Source organism: Ovis aries, chromosome 15, assembly GCF_016772045.2.
Source record: "Ovis aries strain OAR_USU_Benz2616 breed Rambouillet chromosome 15, ARS-UI_Ramb_v3.0, whole genome shotgun sequence".
Classification (NCBI taxonomy): domain Eukaryota; kingdom Metazoa; phylum Chordata; class Mammalia; order Artiodactyla; family Bovidae; genus Ovis; species Ovis aries.
The window spans coordinates 6916677-6928941 of NC_056068.1; the positions used below are offsets into that span (position 1 = coordinate 6916677).

Here is a 12265-nt window from a genome sequence, read left to right on the forward strand (position 1 = left end):
ATCCCATGGACTGTAGCCCACGAGGTTCCTCTGTCCATGGAATTTTCCAAGCAATAATACTGGAGTGGGTTGCCATTTCCTTCTCCAAGGGATCTTTCTGACCCAGGAATTGAACCCTCATCTTCTGCATTGCAGGCAGATGTTTTACCATCTGAGCCACCAGGAAAGCTCACTTATATGTGGAGTTTATTTTTTAAAAAAGTCAAACTCATAGAGACTTTTCCTCCCAGGGTACCCAGCAGCAGGCAGAATGGAGACAGGGAATCACACCAGCCTAGTCAACACTCAGCAAGAATGAAAATCCCTCTGACCCACTACCTGGCTTCCAGGGCGGCCTTAGAGGTAGAAAGCAGGGGACCCCTCACAAGGTGTTTCTGATGCAGTCAATCAAGCCAGCCTGGAGAATACTTCAGGAAGAGGATATAAGCATTGTTTTAAATTTTCTGTGGAAGAAATTATCCAAAAAGAAGTTACAGTGAACTGCACAGCTGAAGTATTGTACCCTTCAATGGGACAAGATACTGTACCAGAAGTCAACTTCACATTTGAAGGAGGAATTGGAGAAAACCTAGATGAGGAAGGAAACACATTTTATCAAAGACACAAGACAGTGAGAATTGGAGAAGGATATGGCAACCCACTTCAGTATTCTTGCCTGGAGAATCCCACAGACGGGGGAGCTTGGTGGGCTGCCATCTATGGTGTCACACAGAGTCAGATACGACTGAAGCAACTTAGTGGCAGCTTAGCAGCAAGTGAGTGAAGGAAACAATAGAAGCACAAAATATTCCAGACAGTTTTGGAAATGTGCATCCAGAAAAGAAGCCAGTTCGACAATTAGCCTGGGTTGCCAGTGGTTATATAATATGGCAAAATTCTACTGAAGATGCATGGTACAAAATGGGAAAAATTCAGACTGTCTAGCAAGTGCAAAGAAATGATGACTTTATTGAGTTAGACTACACCATTCTCCTCCACGACATTGCATCTCAGATTATTCATTAGCAAACTCAAGTTCTCTGGCATCCACAGTATGGTACTAAAGTGAAACATAATAAGAGCCATCTGACCAAGAAGCCCTTTTTTGCATTTCTTTTCCATGGGGATGGTCTTGATCCCTGTCTCTTGTACAGTGTCACGAATCTCCATCCATAGTTAGTCAGGTACTCTGTCTATCAGATCTAGTCCCTTAAGTCTATTTCTCACTTCCATCACTTCATGGGAAATAGATGGGGAAACAGTGTAAATAGTGTCAGACTTTACATTGGGGGGCCCCCAACATCACTGCAGATGGTGATTGCAGCCATGAAATTAAAAGACCCTTACTCCTTGGAAGGAAAGTTATGACCAACATAGATAGCATATTCAAAAGCAGAGATATTGTCTTGCCAACAAAGGTCTGTCTAGTCAAGGCTATGGTTTTTCCAGTGGTCATGTATGGATGTGAGATTTGGACTGTGAAGAAAGCTGAGAGCCGAAGAATTTATGCTTTTGAACTGTGGTGTTGGAGAAGACTCTTGACAGTCCCTTGAACTGCAAGGAGATCCAACCAGTCCATCCTAAAGGAGATCAGTCCTGGGTGTAATTGGAAGGACTGATGCTGAAGCTGAAACTCCAATACTTTGGCCATCTCATGCAAAGAGTTGACTCATTGGAAAAGACCCTGATGCTGGGAGGGATTGGGGGCAGGAAGAGAAGGGGCTGACAGAGGATGAGATGGCTGGATGGCATCTTCGACTCGATGGTCATGAGTCTGAGTGAACTCTGGGAGATGGTGATGGACAGGGAGGCCTGGTGTGCTAGGACTCATGGGGTTGCAAAGAGTCGGACATGACTGAGCGACTGAACTGAACTGAACTGATACTTCTGGGCAATTAATACTCTGCAAAGAACTGCAGTCAGTATGTACTCAAATATAATATTGTACTGAAATTCACAGTTTATAATTTTTTTTCAATAAACACAGATTCATTTCCATGTGTGTTACAATGTACTTACTTCTTGAAGTTGGATCCAAAGCCCTTAGAGTAAGAATGTACCTTGTTCCAGTAGTGGCAGAGATGTTTATCTCAGGAATTTGAGAATAACAAAAAACAGGAAAGAAACTGTAAAGGATATGACCCTTAAAGGGGGGAAACTTCACTGGGTGGGATGCATTTTAATAAGGCTTTTCCTCTGAGGGAAATCTCTTGTCTGAGAGGCACAGAAAAGCTGGAGATGAGCAGAAAGCTGTTTTGTTACTGACTTGAGATATCAGAGGATAGAGCTGATGGCTGCCAGAATGACTGGAAATTGAGTGAGGAAATTCTAACAAGAAAGAAACCACAGAAGGAAGAGCCCCTAAATCTCTATATAAGTTCCTCTCAAATTCCCCAACATAGGGGAGATGCTCAGACACCCTATAGAAAGCAACAGTGAAAAGGTTGAAAGAAATTTCAGTTGCTGCCTCCATGTGGGAGAGAAGAGTTTAGAGTTTTGAGTCCGGCCATATTGGAAGGCTTGGTTAACTCAAGCTGTTCGTGGAAACCCCCCAAATTTCAAGTCACTGGACTAAAGACTATGTGCCAGATCTAAAGGGTTCACCCTAGGTCTGAACATAAATCATGAGACTCACTCCTGACATCATAGAACCAAGCCTTCACAAGGCAAGTATAAATGGCCAGTAATGTAATAGCTTGTTAGATCAAAAACAAACATCACCCAGAGGATGATAGGAGGATCCAGAGCCTCTGCACTCTTCCACTGACAATGTCTAGTACATACTGAAAATTAGTAGGTATGCAAAGAACCAGGAAATGTGACACAGGGTCAAGAGAAAAATGAGCCAAAAGAACTAACCCTGATGACATCGATATTGAAACTAGCAGATGAGACTGTTAAAGCAGCTGTTATAACTATATGCAAACTGAAATTTATCCATTTATTTTTTCTCAGTCCCAATTCAATCTGTCTTTGCCCCACTTTGTGATATTGGAACTAGAGTCTACAAACACTTCTCTTTTGCCAGCTGGCACAATGAAAAAGTTTGCTAATAGAAGGTACTAAACGAGTTATTGCAAGGGATAGAGGCTCCTCTTCCTGGTTATGGTGTGCTTTTAACTTTTTAACGATGCTGGTTGTTGCAGCATGAGGCAGCCAGTAGAATATGTGACATCAGACGGTGGCTTTCCAGTGAGTTTTAGCAGCACCTCAGCAGGCAGCTTCCTGCTTGTTTCTCCACTGGACTGCCATCCCAGCACGTGATTTCCTGCTTTCTGTCCCTTGCCTAAAGTATACCATGAACTTTCCTACCATCCAGTGGTCCAAAGGTACACTCAATCTAATGATGTATGGATCTCAGTCTTGAAGATGAAAGTGGCTTATTCCATGTCTATTTATACCTCATTCCATGTCTGTTTATACCTGAATCAGTGGCAGTGGCTGCTCCCTGTGTAGGTTATTTATATATTCTTTCAAGTTCTCTTTATCTGTCAGTAGTTAATTCCCTGCAACTAGGTAATAATTCTTTTAATTATACTTTTCCTATTTAAATTATTGGTGTATTTTCTGTCTTATGGGTCCCTGAATTGCAAAACATACTCAAAGTGCACACAAAGTTGTCTAAGTGAAAGTGAAGTCACTCAGTCATGTCCGAGTCTTTGCGACCCCGTGGACTGTAGCTTACCTAGCTCCTCTGTCTGTGGGATTCTCCAGGCAAGAATACTGGAGTGGGTTGCCATTTCCTTCTCCAGGTGATCTTCCCGACCCAGGGATCGAACCTGGGTTTCCCACATTGGAGGCAGACGCTTTAACCTCTGAGACACCAGGGAAGCCCACCAGGGAAGTTGTCTAAAAATAAGTTCCAAATGAATAGGATACCTAAGTAGAGGTTCTGGAGCTAAAAACTAAACTGAATAAAATATAAAATAATAATCAAAATAATTATGAAAAATAATCAATATATAGACTATCTAAAAAATTCATGACATGAACTTATTAGCAGATTGAACATGACAAAATAATGTCTGACCTTAAAAATTGGATAATGTTTATGCATTTCTCTGAGTTTCCCTGGTGGCTTAGATGGTAAAGAACCTGCCTGCAATGCGGGAGACCTGGGTTTGATCCCTGGTTTGAGGAGGTCTCCTGGAGACAGGCATGGCAACTCACTGCAGTATTCTTGCCTGGAGAATCCCATGGACTGAGGAGCCTGGCAGGCTATAGTCCATGGGGTCGCAAAGAGTCAGACACAACTAAGTGACGTACACACACACACATATTTCTCTGGTGAACTTAAAAAACAGAATGAATAAAAATAATTGAACAGAGCTTTAGGGACCTGTGGAATACCACCACAAAAATATAGTTTACATATAATTATAGTCTCAGAAAGAGAGGAGAAAGAGAAAATTAGACAGAAGAATAGTTTTAAAAATAATGGCTGAAAAGTTCCCATCTTGGGGAAACATATAAATCTAGATTCAAGAAGTTCAGCAAACTCTAAAGTAAATATATATATAATTTATATATGTATATATATGCACACACACACATATATATATACACTATCTTTCTCATGCATATCATAGTCAAATTGCTAAAGATTAACGATGGAGAGTCTTGAAAACACACCCCCAAAATGATAATTATATACACAACCAATAATATAAATGGCTGATGGCTTCTCATTTGAACTAATGAAGACCAAAATGTAGAAAACATCTTTAAAGTACTGAAAGAAGAAAAAAAGTCTGCTCTGAATTCTTTCCATAAAATATTCTTTAAAATATATATCAGGATAAGTTAAAATAGACAAGAACTTTCTCAGATAAAAAAGAAAAATTGATAATTCATCACCATCTGCCCTACACTATAAAGGATATTTAAGGGATTTCTTTAGAAGAAAATTTGACTACAGGGAAAATGATATTTACAGTTGGGAATGAAGGCACTAGTAATTTTAAATATATGCATAAATGCAAGGAAAACTGATTTTTTCTCTGAATTTTTATAAAATCCCTACAATCAGGTAAAGTAAAACAAAATTTATAATATATGCAGATACAAGATATATGAAAATACTAACACAAAGGAGATAGTGAATGAAATTATGTTTCAAGGTTCTTACAGTTTTATCAAAAACAGAATTTTAACTCTAAGTAGAATGTGACAAATTATAGCTACAGCTGCAATTTAAATAGAGAGAAGTATACTTGAATACAAAGAATTAAAAATGTCAAATACAAAGAATTGTTATGTAACAATAAATCAATCTTAAGTAAAGAATGAAAAAGGAGAAAGCAGAGAGAAAAATAGAAAACAAATTGTAGAAAGGCAGACCTAAGCACCACCATGTGGTTGCATTAAATGTTAATGGACTAAGCTTCCCAAGTAGAAGGCAGAGGCTATCCAACTGCAGATTGCTTATCTTAAAAAAAAAGTGATATCTAGTTTGTAGTAACTGTAAAGATAGAGCATGTAAACTGTAAATGGGTGGGGAAAATTTACCATTCATAAGTTAACTATATGAGAGCTGGTTCCACCATCTAAGCATCAACAACACAGACTTCAAGAAAAAGCATATGAACAAAGTGCAATTTTTTAACCATAAAAAATTCAACAGGCAGACATCATATGTGTAAATACATACACACACAATAAAAAGAAGAGCTTCAAAATACATGAAGCCAAACTGGCGGAACTAAAAGGAGGAAGAGACAAATCTAAAATTAGAGTGGAGTATTTTCCCATTCCCCTCTCATTAATAGGAGGACTGGATAATAACACAGTAAGAATGTGGAATGTATTTAATAACATGATCATCCATCTTGACCAATTGACATTTTTACACTAATTGAAAGTGAGCAATTGAACAACTTATCCTTTCAAGTACACATAAAATGTTCATCATAATAGAAGAAATGCTGGACCATAAAAATGTTTTCAATTAGCTAAAAAAAGATTGACTCAGAGAGGATGTTCTTTGACAAAAGAAAATTAAATTAGAAACCAACAAAAATTAAAAATATAGAAAAGCCCAACTGTGGGTAAATTAGCAACACATTTTAATATATTCTATGAATCAAAGAAAAAGACACTAGGAGAAATTAAAAATATTCCAACTTAAAGATAATAAAAACGATATATAAAAATTGTTTTTGTTTAGTGGCCAAGTCCTGTCTGACTCCAAGACCCCATGGACTGTAGCACGCCAGGCCTCCCTGTCCCACACCATCTCCCAGAGTTAAATCAAGTTCATGTCCACTGCATCGGTGATGCCATCCAACCATCTCATCCTCTGTCACCCGCCTCTCCTTCTGTCTTCAATCTTTCCCAGCATCTGGGTCTTTTCTAATAAGACAGTTGTTCTCATCAAGTGGCTAAAGTATTGGAGCTTCAGCATCAGTCCTTCCAATGAGTATTCAGAGTTTGTTTCCTTTAAGAATGACTAGTTTCATCCCCTTGCAGTCCAAGGACTCTCAAGATTCTTCTCTAGCACCACAGTTCAAAAGCATCAGTTCTTTTGTGCTGTGCCTTCTTTATGGTCCAGCTATCACCATGGTATGAGACTACTGGAAAGGCCGTAGACTTGACTATACAAACATTTGTTGGAAAAGTGATGTCTTTGCTTTTTAATGTATCTAGTTTTGTCATAACTTTTCTGCTGAGAAGCAATCTTCTTCTAATTTCATGGCTGCAGTCACCATCCACAGTTATTTTAGAGATCAGGAACAGGAAATCTGTCACTGCTTCTACTTTTCCCCCTTCTGTTTGTCATGAAGTGATGGGACCAGGTGCCATGATCTTAGTTTTTTAATATTTATTTATAAACCAGCTATTTCACTTTCCTCCTTCACCCTCCTATAGAGATTCTTTGTTCCTCTTCATTTTCTGCCTTTAGAGTGGTATCATCTGCATATCTGAGGTTGTTGATATTTCTCTCCATAAATTTGATTCCAGCTTGTAACTCATCCAGCCCAGCATTTCTCATGATGTGCTGTGCATATAAGTTAAATAAAGAGAGTGATAATAAACAGCCTTGTCGAACTCCTTTCTCAATCCTGAACCAGTCAGTTATTCCATAAAGGGTCCTAACTGTTGCTTCTTCACCAGTATGCAGGTTTCTCAGGAGACAGGTAAGATGGTCTGGTATTCCTATCTCTTAAAGAGTTTTCCACAGTTTGTTATGATACATGCTGCTTACTCCTTGGAAGGAAAGTTATGACCAACCTAGACAGCATAATAAAAAGCAGAGACATTACTTTGTTAACAAAGGTCCGTCTAGTCAAGGCTATGGTTTTTCCAGTGGTCATGTATGGATGTGAGGGTTAGACTATAAAGAAAGCTGAGCACAGAAGAATTGATGCTTTTGAACTGTGGTATTGGAGAAGACTCTTGAGAGTCCCTTGGACTGTAAGGAGATCCAACCAGTCCATCCTAAAGGAGATCAGTCCTGAATATTCATTGGAAGGACGGATGTTGAAGCTGAAACTCCAGTACTTTGGCCACGTGATGCAAAGAACTGCGTCTCTGGAAAAGACCCTGATGCTGGGAAAGATTGAGGGCAGGCAGGAGGAGAAGGGGATGACAGAGGATGAGATGGTTGGATGGCATCACTGACTCAATGGACACGGGTTTGGGTAAACTTCGGGAGCTGGCGATGGACTTGGAGACCTGGCGTGCTGCGGTTCATGGGTCACAAAGAGTCAGACACGACTGAGCAACTGAACTGAACTGAATACGGTCAAAAGCTTCAGTGTAGTCAATAAAACAGATGTAGATGTTTTTCTGGAATTCTTTGCTTTCTCCATGATCCAGCAAATGTTGACAATTTGAACTCTGTTTCCTCTGCCTTTTTTATTTTTATTTTTTTATTTTTTTTTTAATTTTAGTTTTTTATTTTTTAAATTTTAAAATCTTTAATTCTTACATGCATTCCCAAACATGAACCCCCCTCCCACCTCCCTCCCCATAACATCTTTCTGGGTCATCCCCATGCACCAGCCCCAAGCATGCTGCATCCTGTGTCAGACATAGACTGGCGATTCAATTCACATGATAGTATACATGTTAGAATGTCATTCTCCCAAATCATCCCACCCTCTCCCTCTCCCTCTGAGTCCAAAAGTCCGTTATACACATCTGTGTCTCTTTCCCTGTCTTGCATACAGGGTCGTCATTGCTATCTTCCTAAATTCCATATATATGTGTTAGTATACTGTATTGGTGTTTTTCTTTCTGGCTTACTTCACTCTGTATAATCGGCTCCAGTTTCATCCATCTCATCAGAACTGATTCAAATGAATTCTTTTTAACAGCTGAGTAATACTCCATTGTGTATATGTACCACAGCTTTCTTATCCATTCATCTGCTGATGGACATCTAGGTTGTTTCCATGTCCTGGCTATTATAAACAGTGCTGCGATGAACATTGGGGTACATGTGTCTCTTTCAATTCTGGTTTCCTCGGTGTGTATGCCCAGAAGTGGGATTGCTGGGTCATAAGGTAGTTCTAAACCCAGCTTGGACATCTGGAAGTTTTTGGTTCACATAATGCTGAAGCTGAGCATGCAAAATTTTGAGCATAACCTTACCAGCATGGGAGATGAGTGTAATTTTCTCATGGTTTGAACATTCTTTAGTTCTACCCTTCCTGGGAGGTAAGATGGTGTTTGTCCTTTACCAGTCCTGTGGTTGCTACTGGGTTTTACAAATATGCTGATATATTGAGTGCAACACTTTGACAGCATCATCTTTTAAGATTTCAAATAACTCTGCTGTAATTCCATCGCCTCTACTAGCTTTATTGACAGAAGTGTTTCCTAAGGCCCACTTCACTTCACACTCCAGAATGTCTGGTTCTGGGTGAGTAACCATACCATTGTGGTTATCTGGGGCATTAACATCTTTTTTTTTTGTACAGTTCTTCTGTATATTCTTTCCATCTCTTCTTGATCTCTTCTGCTTTTATTAGATCTTTGCCATTTCTGTCCTTTATTGTGCCTATCTTTGGATGAAATATTCCTTTGATATTTCCAATTTTCTTGAAGAGATCACTAGTCTTTCCCCTTCTGTTGTTTTCCTCTATTTCTTTGCATTTTTCATTGAATAAGGCCTTCTTGTTTCTCCTTGCTATTCTCTGGAACTCTGCATTTAGTTGGGTGTACATTTCCCTTTCTCCCTTGCTTTTTGCTTCTCTTCTTTCTTCAGGTATTTGTAAAGCCTTTTCAAACAACCACTTTGCCTTCTTGTTTTTCTTTTTCTTTGGGATGGTTTTGCTAACTGCCTCCTGAACAATATTATGGGTCTCTGCCCATAGTTCTTCAGGCACTCTGTTTACTAGATCTAATCTCTTGAAGTTATTTATCACCTCCACTGTATATTTATAGGAGATTTGATTTAAGTCATACTTGGCTGGCATACTGGTTTTCCCCACTTTCTTTAGTTTAAGCCTGAATTTTGCTATGAGAAGCTGATGATCTGAGCCAGATCCAGGTCTTGTTTTTTGCTGAATGGATATGGCTTCTCCATCTTTGGCTACAGAGAATTCAACCAATCTGATTTCGATATTGACCATTTGGTGATGTTTATGTGTAAAGTCATCTCTTGTGTTGCTGAAAAATGGTGTTTCCTATGACCAGTGCATTCTCTCGGTAGAATTCTGTTAGCCTTTGTTCTGCTTCATTTTTGTACTCCAAGGCCAAACCTGCCTATTACTCCAAGCATCTCTTGACTTCCTACTTTTGCATTCCAATCCCCTATGATGAATAGGGTATCTTTTTTTTTTTTTTTTGGCGTTTGCCCTAGGAGGTCTTCTAGGTCTTCATAGCACTGATCAACATCAGCTTCTTTAGCGTTGGTAGTAGAGCATAGACTTGAGTTACTGTGATGTTTAATGGTTTGCCTTGGAAACAAACTGAGATCATTCTATCATTTTTGAGATTGCACCCAAGTACTGTATTTGGGGCTCTTGTTGATTATGAGGGTTACTCTATTTCTTCTATGAGATTCTTGCCCACAGTGGTAGATGTAAGGCTCATCTGAATTAAATTCATCCATTTCTGTCCATTTTAGTTCACTGATTTCTAAGATGTCAATGTCTACTCTTGCCATCTCCTGCTTGACCGTGTCTAATTTACCTTGTTTCATGGACCTAACATTCCAGGTTCCTATGCAATGCTGTTCTTTGTAGCATCAGATTTTACTTTCATCACCAGACACATTCACAGCTGAGTGTCATTTCTGCTTTGGCCCAACTGCTTCATTCTTTCTGGAGTTATCATCCTCTGCTCTTCCCCAAAAGCATATTGGACACCTTCAGACCCGGGAGACTCATCTTTCAGTGTCATATCTTTTTGCCTTTTTATACAGTTCATGAGGTTCTCACAGAAAATATACTGAAATAGTTTGTCATTCCCTCCTCCAGTGGATCATGTTTTGTCAGAACTCTCCACTATGACCCATCCACCTTGGGTAGACCTGAACAGCATGGCTCATAGCTTCACTGAATTATGCAAGCCCGTCTACCACAACACAGACAGTGATCCTTGAAGGAGATAAAAATCCTTAGATGCAGCTATAATTGCACTGACTGAATTTTATAAGTTTAAATGCTTATATCATTAAATTCAAACTCACTTTATTAACCTTCCAAATTAAAAAGCCTCAAAAGATGTGCAAATTAAAATCAATCAGTAGAAAATTAGCACATAAATAAATTAACAAAACCTAATGTCCATTCTTTGAAGAGACTAATATATATTTTAAAAACCTAGTTCAAGTACATCAAGAAAGAAAGAAAAGTGAGAAAAAACCAACTATCTCCTCTTTAATTCCCAGTATTAGTAATTTAACTATCTATAAAAATATAAAGGAAGGAGTAGCATAAAGCATTATGAATCTGACAATAAATTCAATCTTATTGAATTAGAAAAATTTCTTAGAAAAAACATTTCAAAATAGACACAAGATGACATAGAAAATATGTTATATTATAAAAATATAAATTATGGTACTTGATAAATTAGAAGAGAGTAATGAGTAAGAAGGAGGAATTGAGCAGGATACCAGAGCCATTGACTCAAGCAATTTTGCAGATTACACTGATATTTATTGTGAAGGAAGAGACTAGAGGATAAATAGATTTTTTTAAGAAGTGGGAGTGTATATGATATGAGTTCAATTTTCAACATATTAAGTGTGAGATTTCCCAAAGAATATATAAATAAGCAATTGTGCATATGGGTCTGGAAGGGAGAAGAGAAGGTTGAGTAAGAGTTGTAAATATGAATAAAAATTTAAGCCACAGAAACAATATTAGAAAAGAAGAAAAGAAGATGGCTGAGGCTGGAAACATATAAACACCATTTAGAGATAATAGAAGTACAGCCTATAAAAAAAGATAAAAAAAAATAATCAGCAGATATGAAGAAAAACTAGAGCATAGAATCATAAAAGCCAGGAGAAGATAGTGTTGAATTTTCTAAAATGTCTTTTCTGAATCTATGAACAAGACCATCTAAGTTATTCTCTTTTGTATCATTTAATTGAGTAATGTTAAGCCAACTTTGTATTCCTAGAGGATAACCATACTCAGTCACAATGGTTCATTTTTAAAATATTAATGTTGTATTAAGGGTTTTTTTAATCCTTATTCATTGCTCATGGTAGATATTGTTCTACACTTTATTTCTGTTGTAACGTGTCTGGCAAGTTGTGTTATCAAGCTTGCACCGGCCCCATAAAACCAGTTGAACAGTATGGCCTCACCCTATTGTCTCAAATACTTTGTACAATGCTAGTACTCTTTCTTCCTTACATGTCTGATGCAATGGAAACATATAGGCCTATAGTTTTTCTTTGTTGGGAATTTTGATTTAAAAACATCCAGTGTCAGATAGATGTTAGGTTATCTCATAGTTTCTATTGGCAGAAATATTATGATTTAACTGGATGTCTCTGGCTCAAGATCATTCATGAAGTCACAGTTAGGCTTAGGCTGTTGACCAGGATTACAGTCATTACTGGGCTTAACTGGAGCTGAAGAATTCTCCTCTAAACCCCTGACATGGTTGTTGTAGGCTTCAGTTCCTCGATAGTTGTTGGCCTGTTGCTTGCCACATGAACCTCTTCTTAGTTTGTTTGAATGTCCTCACAAGTGGTAGCTAGCTTCCACTTCCACGTACGCAATCAAAGAGAGAGCAAGAGTGCAGAACAGAGTTCTCAAGAAAAGAGTCAGAGGCTTTTTGTTACTGAATCCCAGACCTGATACTCCATCACTTCTAT

General features: G+C 38.4%; 1 pseudogene; it reads left to right on the plus strand.

Annotated features, from left to right (window-relative positions):
* Nucleotides 1–294: 294 nt before the first annotated feature.
* Nucleotides 295–12265, plus strand: part of LOC101122381 (latexin-like) — an 89351-nt pseudogene continuing 77380 nt past the window's right edge.